The sequence below is a fragment of the Ciconia boyciana genome, chromosome 2 (assembly GCF_034638445.1).
Source record: "Ciconia boyciana chromosome 2, ASM3463844v1, whole genome shotgun sequence".
In the NCBI taxonomy this organism is placed as follows: domain Eukaryota; kingdom Metazoa; phylum Chordata; class Aves; order Ciconiiformes; family Ciconiidae; genus Ciconia; species Ciconia boyciana.
This window is the reverse complement of record NC_132935.1, coordinates 125,859,789-125,875,671: the sequence shown is the minus strand read 5'-3', so window position 1 is coordinate 125,875,671 and position 15,883 is coordinate 125,859,789. Positions and strand designations below refer to the sequence as shown.

At 38.1% G+C, this 15,883-nt stretch overlaps 1 protein-coding gene across 6 annotated transcripts in view; it reads left to right on the top strand.

Annotated features, from left to right (window-relative positions):
* RARB (retinoic acid receptor beta) overlaps positions 1-15,883 on the top strand; it is a 333,102-nt gene that overhangs the window by 95,121 nt on the left and 222,098 nt on the right. The window contains exon 1 of one of the 6 annotated variants that reach the window (XM_072853964.1): positions 2,214-2,232. The exons of the other annotated variants lie outside the window; for them this stretch is intronic. The gene's annotated coding sequence lies outside the window, so the exon portion shown is untranslated. Of the gene's footprint in view, positions 1-2,213; positions 2,233-15,883 lie in introns of those variants that run through there. 6 annotated transcript variants of the gene reach the window in all.

The window sequence follows — 15,883 nt, the reverse complement described above, 5'->3', positions numbered from 1 at the left end:
ATCAGTCTTTCTTTACATTTGCAATGCAATGAAACCCCAGGCATTTCTTTGCATCTTTAATTTAAGCATGCTTTTCAAACGCAGATACCGTGCTGCAGTGAGCAACAAAATACCCATCTCACCGTCACACGGGTTGATGGGTTTGTCATGTTTTGTGGCGTCCCACTAAACAAAAAAGGAGTTTTTGCAAATATCTGTGTTAACATTTTGGGTTTGTTGCATTATCTGTTGAAATTCTAATATATATAGACCAATAAAATAGAAGAAAATTTGATAACAGTGCTTAACAGAGTCCCGCACAATATTTTGAACCAGAATTGTAAATATCATTGCTAATGTTGTATGGTACCATAAATAACATTAGGGGAAATTGTTACCATGAAAAAAGTCACTAACTATATCAAAGTCATTGGTTTTAAACTGCAATTTACCTATTATAGAGCGTGATGGAAAAAATTACAAAAATGCAAGTAAAATGCAAGTTCAGTTATAACTAAGCCCATTCCAGAAAGAGTTTATTCTAAATGTTTGAAGCAGTTATTTTCATGGAGAGATTTATGTTAAATATCAGCTTCGATAAGCTCAAGTTACTTGGTCAGATAGATAGTGTGCAAATACTAAACTGACTGCTTTGTCAGTGAACTGACGGATATGTCATTCCTCCTATCTTTATTATTTTTTAAATAATTCAGCACATGTGCACTATTAGCAGTGTAATGTGAACACTCCCATGCTGAGGATTTTATTTTGCCTGAGAAGAAAATGAGCATTGTGATTCAAAAGGTTGTTGATATCTTGCCTTTTATGACCAGCTATTGTCTTCCTTTTCCAATGAACACATCTCAGTAACTATGTGGTACTGAGCCTAAATATTATAGGTAGAGAAAGCTATTCCATTTGCAGTTGGATATTTGTAAACTTACTGGATTTACTAACTATAGAAACTCCAAGACTGGCTGGTTGTGTCTTAAGAGGTCAGTTTATGCCTATTGCTTAAGATAACATTAAATCACAATTTATATTTCTCTTTCCAGTGTAGCTTAATTTTATTTAATTTTTGAAGAATTTGATCCTTTTTGTATCGCCAATTTTTTTCCTTACCAACTGATGTAAATGCAGCTTTCTATCTCCATCTTTTTTCCCTATGCCTCTTGCTGTTGCACCTTACCTTGGATGGCAGGTTATTGGTTACTGCCTACGGGAGCCTTTTCCATGAGCTAATTTAGCTGTCAGTCTGAAATTGGTAAAAAGGATGAAAGATGGATCATAGGCCTGGGGCATACCTAGACCAATATCTAGCATATCCCTATCTGGAAGTACTCTTATTAAAACAGATTTGAAAAATATTTTTCCCAATCTTGCTCTGCCATCATTTCATCCAGCTAAGAAAAACATTTTTACAGTGACACTACTGATTCTTTGGCAGCTCTCTTTTTTCTGAAAGGGAGAAAACAGTATTTAGATACAAGATCAATAGAAAAAACAAATAGACTATTATATTCCCTGGAGAAACCCCTAGAGAGAAGACAGATGCACAGAAATTTAATATTCTTGTAGGCAAAAATCACGAACATGGGGGTTCTGTTCGGTTGAAATGAACTGTGGTAAATGTGTGTGAAATAAACATTTAAAAATGAGTAATAAAAAAAAAAAGAAAGCTTTTAGGCTAGGCTTTTTGATTTGCTCTCTTGATGAGGTGCTGTGTTTGAATTTGTGACCCCTTCAAAAAGGCATTCTGCAACTACAAATAATGTTTATCTTAAAATTATATGGTTCAGGCATAACTTCATATAGTGAGTGAAAGGAAGGTTTCTCTCCATCTGCTCCTTTTAGATGTACTCGTCCATTCACAAAGTTCATACAGAGAACTGTGTGTTTAATATAGCCTCCATTTTTTATGAAGATGATTACATTCTTCTGCATGACCTTGAGCCTGTTGTTGTTAGAATTAGGTATGTGCTTTTGTTTCTTTTCCACAATAATTTGTAAATAAAAATAATCAAAACAGGACTATAATTTTCAATGACAAGTTAAGTGTGTCTGTCCACTTTTCTGTCCTTAAAAGTCAAATCTTGTTGTTGTATATACTCAATGAAAGGGACATATGGCTTGAGCTATCTGTATCTGCTGTCTCAGGGTTGTTCCTGGAGCTCCTGCACTAAACATCTAACCGGGAGGATGAGGGGTGCCCTCCTGCCGGAGGAGCTGCAGGATGAGCCTTAAAGAAACGAGGTAATTGGCTGCTGTCACACTTCAACTGATGTGCTTTTTTGCCATTTTCTTGCACCTAACTGCAAGTCTATCTGGAGGATTACACATTCAGCTTTTTGAAAAACCACAAGCTTTTCCTCCACCCAGTCCTTTTTTCAAATCACATCTGTGTCAAGGTCACCACTTCTTCCCTGAGAACGCTTCGACTCCATTTGCCCGACACTGAAAACTAGCTGTAGTCTGATAGACCTTGTGTTTCATTTTAAACACACAAATACCATTGAGCTATGAAAGCAGTGCTAGTTTCTATTCTTAATATTTAAGACGTATCAGAAGCAGCTACAAGCTTCCATCAGCTTGGACCCCGTTTGGGTTGGACTGGGTTTTCTACAAGCAAAATGCTATATTGTCATTGTCCTTAAGGAACATACTGTCCAAGGTATGAGCTGTAATAGGTGTATGTGTCAAATGATATGGGGAAGAAGGGAGAAGTTTGGGAGAAAGGAAGAAATAAAGCAATAGTACAGGTAGTTCTTAAACTACTTTTAAGCATGTTAAATCATACCTGTTATTGATGTCTTCTTCAATATTAACAACAGTATTTTACCTCTACCCACAACTTCATGTAATTTAGACATAAAGCTGATTTAAAGGGAGTTGGATATGCATAGTATATAATCTCAGAAGTTGGCACACTAGCGTTTTTCAGTCGTATTTTTCACTTTGTATCTCACAATCCGTTCGAAGTTTGAAACTGAAATCTGCTTACTCACTGAGTATTTTTTACCTAAGTGGAGTATGTACATGTGCACCTCTTAAATTGTCATTGTAGAGGTCTTTTGTAAGTGGCTGTGACTCTTGATTGTGGAATTTCTTAATGGAAAAATATTTTTGAAGAAGAGCAAGACCCTGATTTTGCAAACTCTTGGGTATGTGAGTAGATTTATTGGCATGGTGAGGTATTGGTAAGGTGAAATTTTTTTTTCATGTTCACAAACATTAAGCAATGCATACCTGCAAGCCCCTGTGAAGCTGATACAAAAATTATGACCACTTAAGAAAACTGAGAAGGTTTATCCAGAATGAACACACCTAGGAGAAATAATAGAAAATTCAAGTACGTACTAATTAGTGCCATTTTTGTAGAAACTGATCACCTGCAGTTTTATTTGGTTGCTGAAGGATGTAGACTTTCATTATTAGGTGTTTTGAATTAGGTGGTACAGAGCCAGCAGCAGAGCTGGCGTTAGGGCTCAAGACATCATTATCACTTCTATACTCTATTTGCCAGTCATTTATCCCCGTAAAGGAGGAAAAAAAAAAAAGAAAGAAAAAAGCCTGTTTTGTTAATAACCAGTACTGTTAATATGTATGCTACAAACCTGCAAGACACTAAGCACACTTAACTGTTTGAGGTTTTTACTGGGAATTGCTCAGCAGCCCTTGAGGCGGTGATCCATGTCTCTCACCACAGCTTTACTTAGGCAGGATATTTACATACTGTATTGCACTTACCATTCTGTGCATCATGCCTTTGAGTTTCTTCTGAGAGAGGTACCAGCGTTATGGGTTCTACGTGAAAGTGCTGCAAAGACAGGAATAATTTGAAGACAGAAGAAAGTAATGACAGAAAGCTTAGAAAACCTTTCTAATGGTACAGGTAATAAAGCTCTGGAGAAGACTTCTGCTGGAGATTGTGAACTTCCCATCACTAGAAGTATTTAAGAGCATGTCTATCAGGAACGACGCTGGTAGAGTTTATGCTGTCCTGGGATAAGATGGCCTCTCACAGTCCAACCTCGCCCTACTGCACCGTGTTGTGTGTTAAGCTCCGCGGTATGTGGTGTGCATTAGTAACCTACAACACCTGCTTCGTGTTAGTCATCAGGCCGGGCCATGTCGCAAGATAACACATAGAGTAAGGATCCCACCACAGCGCTTTTCTGGATTTTTGAGGAATTCTTGCTTGGAAAGCTCTTTTCCTATGAAGAAGGAGTGGCTTGGCAAACAGGCTCTGGCACCGCTTGTTGTCTGTCAGTCGTGGGGCTTGGTGTCCAGGGAGTCTTTGTTTCTGCGCAGCCCCTAGGTATCCTTCAACCTGTAATAGATGGGGCCTTTACACCACTGAATGCCTCAGGCCTCTTTCAAGAGAGCTTTGCAGAGAAAGCAGGAGCTTGTGTATGCATTAATGTAGGTCTGGATATATTTCATGTGCAACTCTACTTGGTCAGAGGTGCAGTACCTGGCACGGAAACTTCCTCCGAATTCGGGGTGCTGACGCCTGTTGCAAGCTGGAGGACTGTGGCACGAGGAAGGACTGGTGACAATGCGGTGTAGGACAAGGTTTGTCTCACGGGAAGGTAGAATTGTCCTGAAGACTTGCCTTTGGCTGTGCAGCTTTAGTCAAAGTTGTCAAAAGTTAATTTTTGACAAACATCTGAGGAATTTAAAGTCTTGCTGAAAATTACTGAGCACTTTCCTCAAGCGTCTGTTTCTTCAGAGAGAACCAGAGCCTATGTGAAATATGTTCTGCAGTGAGAACTGGGTGCAGTAGCAAATATCGAGTGAATTTTTTGGGTGGAGCTTACTTGCATTTTGACTGATACTATATTCTTTGGCTTTCCAAAAATTGCTGTGTATCAAAAGATGGAATTTTAAATGTCTGAAAAAAGGGGGACCCAACCCCTTGCAGATAATTCACGTTGTCCAGAAGGGAAGAGACGCATGAGGAGAGGTGCTAAGTCTTTTGTCTCCATGTCCCCTACTGGCTTTTTCTACTATCTCGTTTGAAAGCAGATTGTGTGTGAAGGGTATTTAAAAATATCCAAACCGATCAAAATCATCTATGGCATAGAGGCAGAAATAGCCGGGAAAACAAACAGACCAGAGATGAAATATGGATGAGATAGACATACCAGTGTTTTGTGAAAGAGAAAGCTTAAAACCAAAAGCCAAGAAACACAAATATGGGGAGTTAAAGTACAGATACTTTATGATTCACGTTACTGTCTTCAATTAACTGTGATATAGAATTGCACGATTTTTTTCCTTTAAAAAGAGAAATCCATCTCCTTGCTTATTTTTCCACTTGCTGCTTTCTGTTTAAGTTAATTCAGCAGTAATTGGATACACTGTGTCTAATTCTTAATAAATCAACGGAACTTTATAGTGATATTGACAGTGGCTTTGCTAGCCCCATTGTTTCTATCAAGAGTTTTATTCTGCTTCAAAACAATTTGCTGTGAACGCCCTTGTTTGTTTGCCACACTAGGCTTTGTTCTGGCTGAAAACTTTGATTTATAACTGTATATAATTGATGGCTGTGGGGTAGGTGGACTATAGCTATTGCTCCTCCTCTTTTAATCTAGCTTTGCGTAGAGATCCATGTAGTGGAGCATTCTCAAGGGAACCAGGCTGGGAAATTTTCTGTATACCCAATGGGAGGCCATTAATCATAGTGAAGAGTCTCTTACTGGCTGCAAGCATGTTTGTGAAAGTCAGGAAAACAAAAGTGGACCACCTCAAAATGACTGATCAAGAGAATAGATGTTAAAGCCAATGTATTCATTGTGATACATCAAAAAAAGACAAAAAAAAAGAATAGTTTATGCATTGCTAATTGCATTGAAGTGTATTTATTTGGATAGATTTGGCACTTTAAAAGATATTTTATACACTAATAAATGAGTATAATTGTAGATGCTAGAGATCAGAATCCTAGGAGAAAGAAATAAAAGATTTAATTGCTCCTGTGGATTTGTAAGCGAAACTTTTAAAGCAACGGATAAGAAATGCCAAAAGTGTTTGCTGGATGTGTGTCAGAGCTGAGCCGGTTAAAGAAATGTGCTAAAAAATCTAAACTGTTTAGTGAGATTTTGATGAATATTTACCACAAAAATGTCTCATTCAAAACTATTTAAACAATTAACATTTTTAGGAAAGCTGGCAGGTAGTTTTTTCCTGCAGCTTGTGGCACCTAGCCTTCTGGCTGCGACCCAGCGCAGGTGAGGAAGCACGTGCTTACCTGAGAGCACCTGCAAGCTCTCGGAGGTGGCACTCACGTGCTTACTGTAACCCTAAACCCCATGTTTTCAGGACTGGGGGTCTCAGCGTTTATGCAGGTTCTGCTACCTTCTTGTATCCTTCACAAGAATCTGCTGTTCAGATGCAAATCTAATGGGTTCCAGTTGTGACTGGGCAGAAGGTATTTTTACAGCAAAGTAGTTGTGCTAGGATTTGAGTATAACCAAGTTGGAGATGAGATGGACTTACAGGCGGTATTTTTGTGATTAAAAGTATCTGCCCAGCAGGGAGAAATAATGGAAGTAGAGAGGCTCAAACGCAGTTTTTAAGCGCTGAGAGTCTGGACCTTTTCCCATATAAATAGCCATAAAGTATAGGAAGAGACATACTGTAATACGACATAACAACATTAACTTTATTTACTAGACAAACAGGGTTTTTTTTACTTTAGAGGCTAAATTTAATGCAGTCCAAGGTAACGCTACAGTTAGTTTTCTCATGAACCTGTGGTACAGCAGCATACTTAAATCAGTTATTTTACCTCACTAAAACTCTTTTGAAGTGAAGCTTCCGACCCAACAACTTCAGCCTATGTACTTTAAAAGGGTTACTAAATTTCATAAATAATTTCCATGAATAATGCTTAAATATGAAAATGGAAATAGCGCTTTCCATAAATTGTAATCTGCTGTTTTGATAATCTGATATATTAAGATGGAAACATTTTCTCCAGAAATCAGTACAGTAGAAACTGCAACTCATCCTGACAAGGTAGTTAAAAAGTTAAAAATGGCATTGCAAGCAGTAATGTAAATCTCAATACAAAATGCAGAAGAATCAATGTTCATTCTGAAACATTAACTATATTTTTTATTAATTTATACCAAATTTATGGTAATGGGGGAATAAGAGTAAGAGACTAACTTACACTTGATACTTTTTTTAAGATCAAGGGGAAAAAATACCCTTTTCTCTGTTTAAAAGAAAAAACCCCACCTTGGTCTGTCTTTTTCACTATTTATGGAAAGGGATTAATTTCAGCTGTATATTCTGCAATTGCCAGGATTTTTATCCTGTATTTATTCAATACTGTTATACATATTAGCATGACTTCATTTCTTTTTCACATACTGAAATGAAACCAAAATACAGTCTATGTCCCAAAGAAGTGTATTCATGCTTGACATAAAGCACGTGTTAAGATCTGATTATTTCCATTTAAGCATATGCTTAAGTTGGTCTCAGCGGAGATGGCTTCTCTGAGCTCCAACTTACACCCTTATGTACTTTGTTAAATTACAGCCTTGTCAAACCAAACACTGTGTCCTATTTTAATGGTGTTCCACACGTGGATGTAGCGCTGCCTCTAATTTTAAATCCCTTTTAATTACTGCCCTTCACTGTTTTCTTGTTTCCTGGCATGGTGGAAGTCCAAGTGAAATGAAGTCCAGGCTTAAGTGTTCATCTCAACTATTCATCTTAGCTTGCCTTATTGTTATGTTTATGCAGAGTTTTATTAGACTCGTGGGATCAAAATGTATTCCCTTAGTTTTACAAAAAATGAATAGCCTTTGTATGTCCTTCGCATTTAAAGTAAACACAGCAAGTTTTTAAAGTGTTTTTTTTCAACAACTAAAATATGGTCTTCTATTCTAAGTATAAATCATAATTTCATTATCAACAGAGAGAGGTCCAAAGCCATATATATGTATAGTTGAATGATATAAGTGGCATTTGTGTGTAAAATGTATTCCCTTGCCCAAGCAAACACTTCATAACAACATGAGTGAAAAGGTGTATTTAAAAAACGAAGGCTTAAAGCATGTTACTTATAAATTATATGGAATGCAGTTTTTGTAAAATATGAAGCTCACTGGATATGATCCAAACCAGCTGAACTATGTTAAAAGGCATAATAAACAGTCATAGCTTTGCATGCAGTTATTTAATTGGCAAATAGATTTTTCTATCACTGTCACTGGCAATAGCAGCCATTTGATACCAGGGCTTGGATTAAATGTTTCATCAGTAGTGCCTATTTAAGGATCTTTATGGAACAACAAGTTAGTCCCCTGGGCAAGCCCATGTCAACTGCAATAAAGAGATCCACACAAGTGAACGAGATGCATTTTTGCAGGATTTAGAGGGAGATTAGGATTCGCTTTTCTATCTGGATGCTTTCGAAGACTGCTTCCCACTTTGTTTAACATCAGTGTCTGCTGGTGGCAAATACTGAATGCTAAGCATTGCATATCCAAAGGATTTTTATAATTTTCGTGTGAAAATGGATTTCTAAGCGGTTGTCGTCTTTCCGGAAATAGGTGAGTCTGATAAAAGCAGATGTTGCAGGATTTAGGTAGGTTTAATTTTTCAGTAGATATTCTGCATCTAGACTAAACCTACTGATACTCCAAGTAGCTGCCTTGGTTTTTTCTCCCTCATTCAGAAAAAAATCCAAAAACCTCTGAATATCGCCCTCCTCCTTTTAAATGTAATGTCTGTGGATTTCAAGATTGCTTGACTTTATTTAGTCCACTGTCCTGCTCCCAGGGTACTCGTAAGATCTGCGCATATAGTTAATCCTTGCTGCAATGTTTTATAATTGGTGCGTATAATATATGCATTTGTCATTTTATAGCACTTCGGTTGAATTTAGAAGCATTTTTAAAGTTAATTTTGAATATGTATCTATGTTTGTCATGGAACCTGAGCCTGTTCTTCTTGGCAGCTAGATTAATTTTTCCCTGGTTGATTTTAATTTCAAGCTTTTTGTTTAATATTTATCTTCCAGAAATTCTTTAAGAACAAGCAAAAATACATAACATAGCTGAAACCGATTACATCTAGTATTCGTTTTCATGTCTAAGTGTGCCGGGCATAAATTTAAGTCTGAGCTGTTCATTGGCATCTTCTTGATCTGAACTGATGATACTGTCTCTAACCCCTTTAGCTAGGTTACCGCTTTCTAAGGTTGAAAAGTGGAGAGCAAATGCCTCTGAGGTTGAATTAAATGAGCTGTTTGCAGCAGATGCAAACTCTGGTGAATAAGCATCTTTCAGGCTCACTTGAAACAGTCCAAACTTTTCTTCACTGACTGTTCTCCAGTGCGAAGCACAGCTTGCACTACCATTACTTAAAGAATTGTTTCCAGGATTCTGGTGAGAGTAAGAATAGTCCCAGCATACACGCTTGGCAGTTTGTGTTCTCAGGAAGTTATATATAAAATATATATATGTATACCAATTATATATGTATCCATATATATTTATATCTATTTGTGTTTATAAATTTATATAATCTGTATATTTCAGAGTATGTATATATATATATATAAAAAAATTAGTAGGTTTTTTTTACTTAAACACACTCTCCTAACAAGCCTCTTCATTGTGTTTTAATCATAGATAGGGAAACAAAACCCACAGCTAAGTAACTTCTAAAGCTAGAGATGCAAAGTCAGTTTCCTACCTGTACAAGGGCCCTTTTACACCAGCTGGTAGTGCAGAAATGCTTCTAAGTAGTAGTGTAGTATTTTACATCCACCAGAAGGTCTTTAGGGTCATGTCAATGTCAAAGGGCATAAGTATAAAGTGCACTTCAGAGTAGTAACCGTGCAAATTTCCCTATGCAAAATGGGGAAGGGAAGCAGGGGAGCTGGTGCATCGCTCAGCCTGCCCTTCTTCCCTCCCCTGAGCTCTTCTCCCTCTTGCTCGTCTTAGTCCCTGTTACTTTCTGCATCATCCTGAAGATCTGACAGCCAGTGTTAACTGAGATCTTGTTTGTTGGTTATATAGTCATGCATTTAGATGATGAATGTAGGGCTGTTCTGGCTTTCATAGCTTGCCTCGTATGTGGTTCTTTTCTGGGTTGGTGTAAATAACGGGTGTTTTCATGATACAAACAGTGTCTGAGAGAGATGTCTTTCTGTCCCACTTAGATCTGTCCTGTTTGTGGTTGCTTTAAAGAGAGTGTTAGGTTTTCTCTAGGGACTACAAAAGTGATATCCTTTCATGCCTGCAGTATTACCAGTAGTTAACAAAAAAAAAAAAGGAACCAATGGTTTCTGGTTTGAGCCCAAAGCAAAGTCTCTTCTACGTTTTACAGTAGCATCAAAATGGAAAGGTATCTTAACTCTGCTTTATTTACACTGTTATTAAGGAATAGCATCCTTTATAACTCTGAAAAAACTGTTGCTCTGTCCTTGAAATCAGGACCTCAAGGCTCTGTCCTCCCAAAAGACTTGGAGGGAATCATCTAACTAATCAGCTATTGACTGGACAGCAGGTGGAGATTGCTTAGTTTATTGATAAATCATCAAACAAGTGGATGGAAAAAAGATGCTTGTGGCTAATCTATGTGTCTCTGTGTACTTAAAACCTTGAATTGCCTTCTGCTCTTATGGTTTTGTGTGCTTGTTTCAAGGTGGCAAAGATTTTTGCAGCAACAACCGTGTTTCTAGAACCAAGCCATTTCAGGATTTGAACATGTCTGAAGACTTTGCATGCTGTCAGAGAAGAAATAGTACCACGTCATCATCATAGTGACTAAATAAATCTGTCCTGTTCCATTGTTCTTCACCAAGAGCACACATCCATAGCTTTTGGTGCTCTCCCCTGTAGGTTGCTTGTGGGATGCACATCTCATGCCTCCTCTGTGACTCGAGGAGGCATGAGATGTGCATCAATTTGCATGATATTTCAGCCTTGTAACCCGGAGTGCGATGACTGCTAATGTGTTTGTTGGGTAGGTTTTTCTGCTCGTACAGATTAATGACCCGATTCGGAAGCCGTTCTACATGCTGGACTCATGCTGATTTCTGTTTGTGCAGAGCTGCTAGGGAAGCTAACTTTAAGCGTATATCCTGGCACAGTTTATTCAAGGTCCAGTCCTGGTGCCCAGCCAGAGTTCAAATAATAATAATAAACTGGCCTTCACACAAAATCCTTCTTTTTCTCATCTTGAGGCAGAAATTTTTCTGGCCGGCCGGAGGAGGTGTGCCCTGAGCACTCTGGGTCTGGGTGAAGGTATGTGTGGACCTCTGGTACTGCTCCTGGCACTTCTCCATGCTGCCACAGAGCATGTAGTTTGGAGATAAGAAATAAGTATTGGCTTCTCTCTAAGTTGTCATGTCATGAAATACAGAGTACCTGCAGTATTTTGAGGAAAAATTTAGCATTTCCTCTATAAGTTTATTGCATCTTTAATTTGCACCTTTACAACGCTCCGGGTTTTCTTGCTACTCAACAACTGAAGGGTCTGTTCCCCCTGTTGAGGCCCCAATTTTCCATGCAGCTGGTGGTTGCCAAGGTGCTTTGTAATGGACCCTTAGCTGTCGGGGACAGTCGTGTGATGGGTCAATCCAGCTTGAGGAAACGGTGGTCTTGCCTGTAGGTTAACCAAGAGTAGCTGTACATGTTGTCTCTGTGTCAGTATCTATAGGGCTTCACCACCAAACGCCATCCTCAACTGTGTATGTGTATGTGGGTCTCTGAGTCACTTACCACTTAGTGACTTAACCTATGATTTTTACTGTTAGAAATCCTGGGATTTCCATCTCCTAGAAATAGTAATAATCCTGAAAATCCATAGAAAACTAGTTTTCTAGGAATTTAAAGATCCTATTTCTAACCAGGTTGAACTGCAGTATACTTGAACGTAAATCTTTCCTGGCTTCTTGCCAGTACACTTTTGAGGAGAAATTCTTCCTCACAGAAGGTGGCTGTTTGAAGTGCCTCAGAGATTTGTAATGCTAGAAGTAGCCAAGGTGAGGATGGATTAGTAGGCAGAGTGCAGGTGCGTGTTAAATGCAATTTATCACATGGATACCACCCCCAGGTATGTGGGAGGGTGAATGGTTTGAGAGATGCCTACCTAAAGCTTTAACTTGCTCAGTCAACACTTAATTCAGAGGATTTTCACAGTTTTCACTGCTTCTAACAGCATTACTGCGGTCGTAGTTTCACACAAATCAGCTATTCTTGAACAGGTTTCCCATTGTGTTAGGTGTAGGCACATTTCTCTGCAGAATCACTCAAGTGTGGATGCCTTTTCTTTCTGTCTAGTTGCTGCAACAAGCATATCTTTTGTGACCACTGAGAGGTTATCACTGCCTGGTAGGTAGTATTGTGACTTCTCATAGAGGATTTCATCCTTTGGTTTCATGCACACATTTATGGAGAAGATTCATGTCGTGAAAATCTTCGTGTTTCCACCATCTCTTTTTCCAGCAGCACTGGACAATTTTACACATATATTAGTGTGACACTGTGGAGACACCAGTGGATTTATTTGTGATGAAATCCTTAAGACTGAGTTATCTGACTTTGGCTTGCCTTTGGCTTTGTACTGTCTCCCAAGAATATCTATTTGCATTTTCATTGGAGACTTCAGAGGTATTATCTTTCCAGATGTGAGAAGTAACAGCAATACATTGCATTAGCAAATCCTCCTACAAGCTGCTTCTGTTTCCTTAAACTTCATGCTTAATAGTTGCTGGTAAATGTTCTCTCTTTTCATCAAAATAACTTGTAAAGAACAGTGGTTTTTAAAGACTTCTTCATGCTAAAACTGCACAGATCTGCTCAGCTAGCTATGTTATAGATGCTAATTGACTGCAGTATGAGAATAAACAAGGGAGGTATAAATCTGAAAATACTGCGGAAGTTGAGAGAAAAGTGACTGTGATTTTGAAATGACGCTGTGTCTTTTTTGATCATGGATGGGTGAGACCGGATTCATTTAATGCCAATAGCAAAGCGTCATTGTCTTCAACTGCTCTGAGATTTTACTGTAATTGGGTGTGGTTAGAAAGATTTGACATTTTCACTTTGATACCTGAAACCACAAAAAAAAAATCATGTGGTTTCTTTTTCTGTTACCATGTAGACTCTACCTCTGTTTTTTTCCAAAGTTCATTTCATCCCTCACAGCTGAGCTGAAAAATCAAATACCAAATCTGATACGCTCACATTCCATGTGGAAAAGAAAGCCTGGATTTGGAGTCAGTCCTACCTCTGAATAAATAGAGCTTACTTTTCAAACAAACTGATGTTGATTAATAATACACTCCTGTATTGTGCCAAAGTATATTTTGCATAAGGACTATGAAAAAAACACATGAAACTTGGTAATCTGCAGTGAGTTTTAATTTTGGCTAATGTGAACTTCAAATTTAGGGAGTCAGGGCTATACTAAAATGGTAAAGAAGCTTCATCTCTGCTGCCTATGGGAACTGCTGCATTTTGCACAACTTTTGCCTGTTTTGGTTTTTTTTTCTTTTCCAAGAAAAAAAAAAAAATTCCAAAGCTTTGGTTCCTCTTTTTCTTTTCTTCTTGAGCAAAATACCTTTAGGATAAAAAGGAAGAAGCAAAGAAGTGTAACAGCCCATAAGCCATTAATGTGTGTTGTTTATGATACATAGTTAAAGTGCCTTTCTCCTGATATCAGTGCTCTTCTTAAGCCAGATACAAAGCCTGTGCAAGCAAGTGGATGCAGGTCAGGGCTTGAGCATTGTGGAGAGACTAACTTGTAATGGTCTCCGTTGGGAATTTACACTTCTGCTCAAATTTTGAGCTTTGAGCACGGTGTTATTGTTGGCTTCGTGCAGTCCGGATTTCGTTTCATTGGACTGAGGCATGCATCCACAGTGAGACTGCAGTGGAAAGCAATGTGAGTTCAGATGAGTAAGATAATGCGGTGATAACATTGTGGTAGTAGTAAGAAAAATGTGTACTTTGAAGCGGACATAAACAGTTAAAAATGAATACATTTGCAGTTCGTGATTTTTCATGGTTGGCCTGAATGTAAGAACACTAATGCACTGTACAACGGTAATTTCTTTTAACACTGGCAGCACTGTCCTCGGTGGAAGTGAGGAATCATTTTGCAACTCTTCATATATCAGTTTGTCAAGCTTGACCATGTTTTGTATTTATTCAGGAATTATTACAGCGTAGCAAAAGGTGAAATTTTTGCTATGATGTGTATACAGTTCATCTGTTGGCCGGTGGATCAAGCTATGCAGAGAAGCAGTTAAGACATCACTCTCCTCTTAGCTGTTTGTATTAGTTTTACATCCAGCTGCTTTGCTTCAGCTAGTGCCCGGTTCTGCTGTGCTCGATTCAGTAAATCATGGCTAATAAACAGCAATTTGTTAATGTGACGACATACAAAAATATAACAGTATATATAGGGTTATGGTTTTTACATGCTAATGAGCTCTCCACTCCGTTCCTTATTGTATAATTCTTCCCGATTGCCTTTCTGTGATGGAAGTGCTCTGTTCACAGCTTCTACCATGTGCAGTGTCCCCATGGAGACTGTATGTGGCGTGCAGGCGTGCACCTCCTTTTTTTTTAGCTAATAAGATCCTAGATGCTTATAGAAGCTTCTCCGAGACATATGGTAAAAGATAGCACTGAAATGAATACTTTGCTAGACTACCTAGTATAAAAAAAATAGTGATAGATGATTTCTACTTTGTGGAAGAAGGGGGAGAGATGAGAGGCCTGTTTATGATATTGTGAGCTTTAACAACATATATTAAAATAAATATTTCTTTTTTTGTTTGTTTGTTTGCCTGGTGAGGATACCGCCTGTCCTATTTACATTCTTTTTCTTCCTGCCTAGAATTGCTTTCTTTTGTTAAAGAAGGCTGCTGTACCTGCATTATTGACTGGTGAGGTATCCAAGTGCTAAGTTTGCAGTTTCTGTGAAAGCTGTTTGGTTCTGATTATATCCAGTTCAATCTGTTCGGTAACTTGATTTCCTTTCCTATTTACTGTTGTATGCCTTTATTTATAAATATCTTTTTTTGTACTCTTTTTGTATGCCTGGCTCATAAAATCACAGCCAGAAGTACAAGCTTTATGACTATAAAACAAGTCATGCCTACCTTGTAGACTGTGTCATCTGCTGTGATGTTGTATTCTATGTATTATCAATTTTACTGTAAGAGGAAAATTAGAGCATGCATTTTCCACATGAAGAAATCAAATGTAATCTAAATGCAAACCACAGGTTTTATTGCACAGTAATATTTGATAGCACTGCTATTACTAATCCCAGCATGACAAGAAACACAGCATAGTTACGAAGTTCACAGCACTCATTTTTTAATGGTCTTTTTTGGTTAGGAAAGCCACAAAGCCAGGACAGATTGTTTGCCAGTTGTAGTCTCAGACTTGCAGAAATGTTAGTGGAATACTGTATATTTTACAAATTATTTCAGGGCTGATAGGAATACATATCCTTTGTAATTTCCATGAAAACATTACTGAGTAGTAAAAGTAAAATGAGATAATTAACCATATCCAGTAAATACCTTATTATCAGTGCTTTTGCTTCTGTAGAGTACTTTATGGGGAATTTTACCTTTTTTGTATTTAGGGTTGTAACATCCATAGTCAAAGAAATAAAAGGCACATGATTGCGTTACAGTAGAGTGCATCCACCTCCCAGGTGGGTAGCACACTGCCACTGGTCTCGTAGGTTATACAGAACTATTAAGATGACAGTGAATGAGCTTCTTTCAGTGCCCCACTAAATGTGTTATGTTCATGTAACAATGCATGTTTTTAGTCAGCTTCAGTAGAAGTGCCAGAACTGCCTTTACAGTACAGTGATAACTTAGGAATATTAGGGAGGCGTA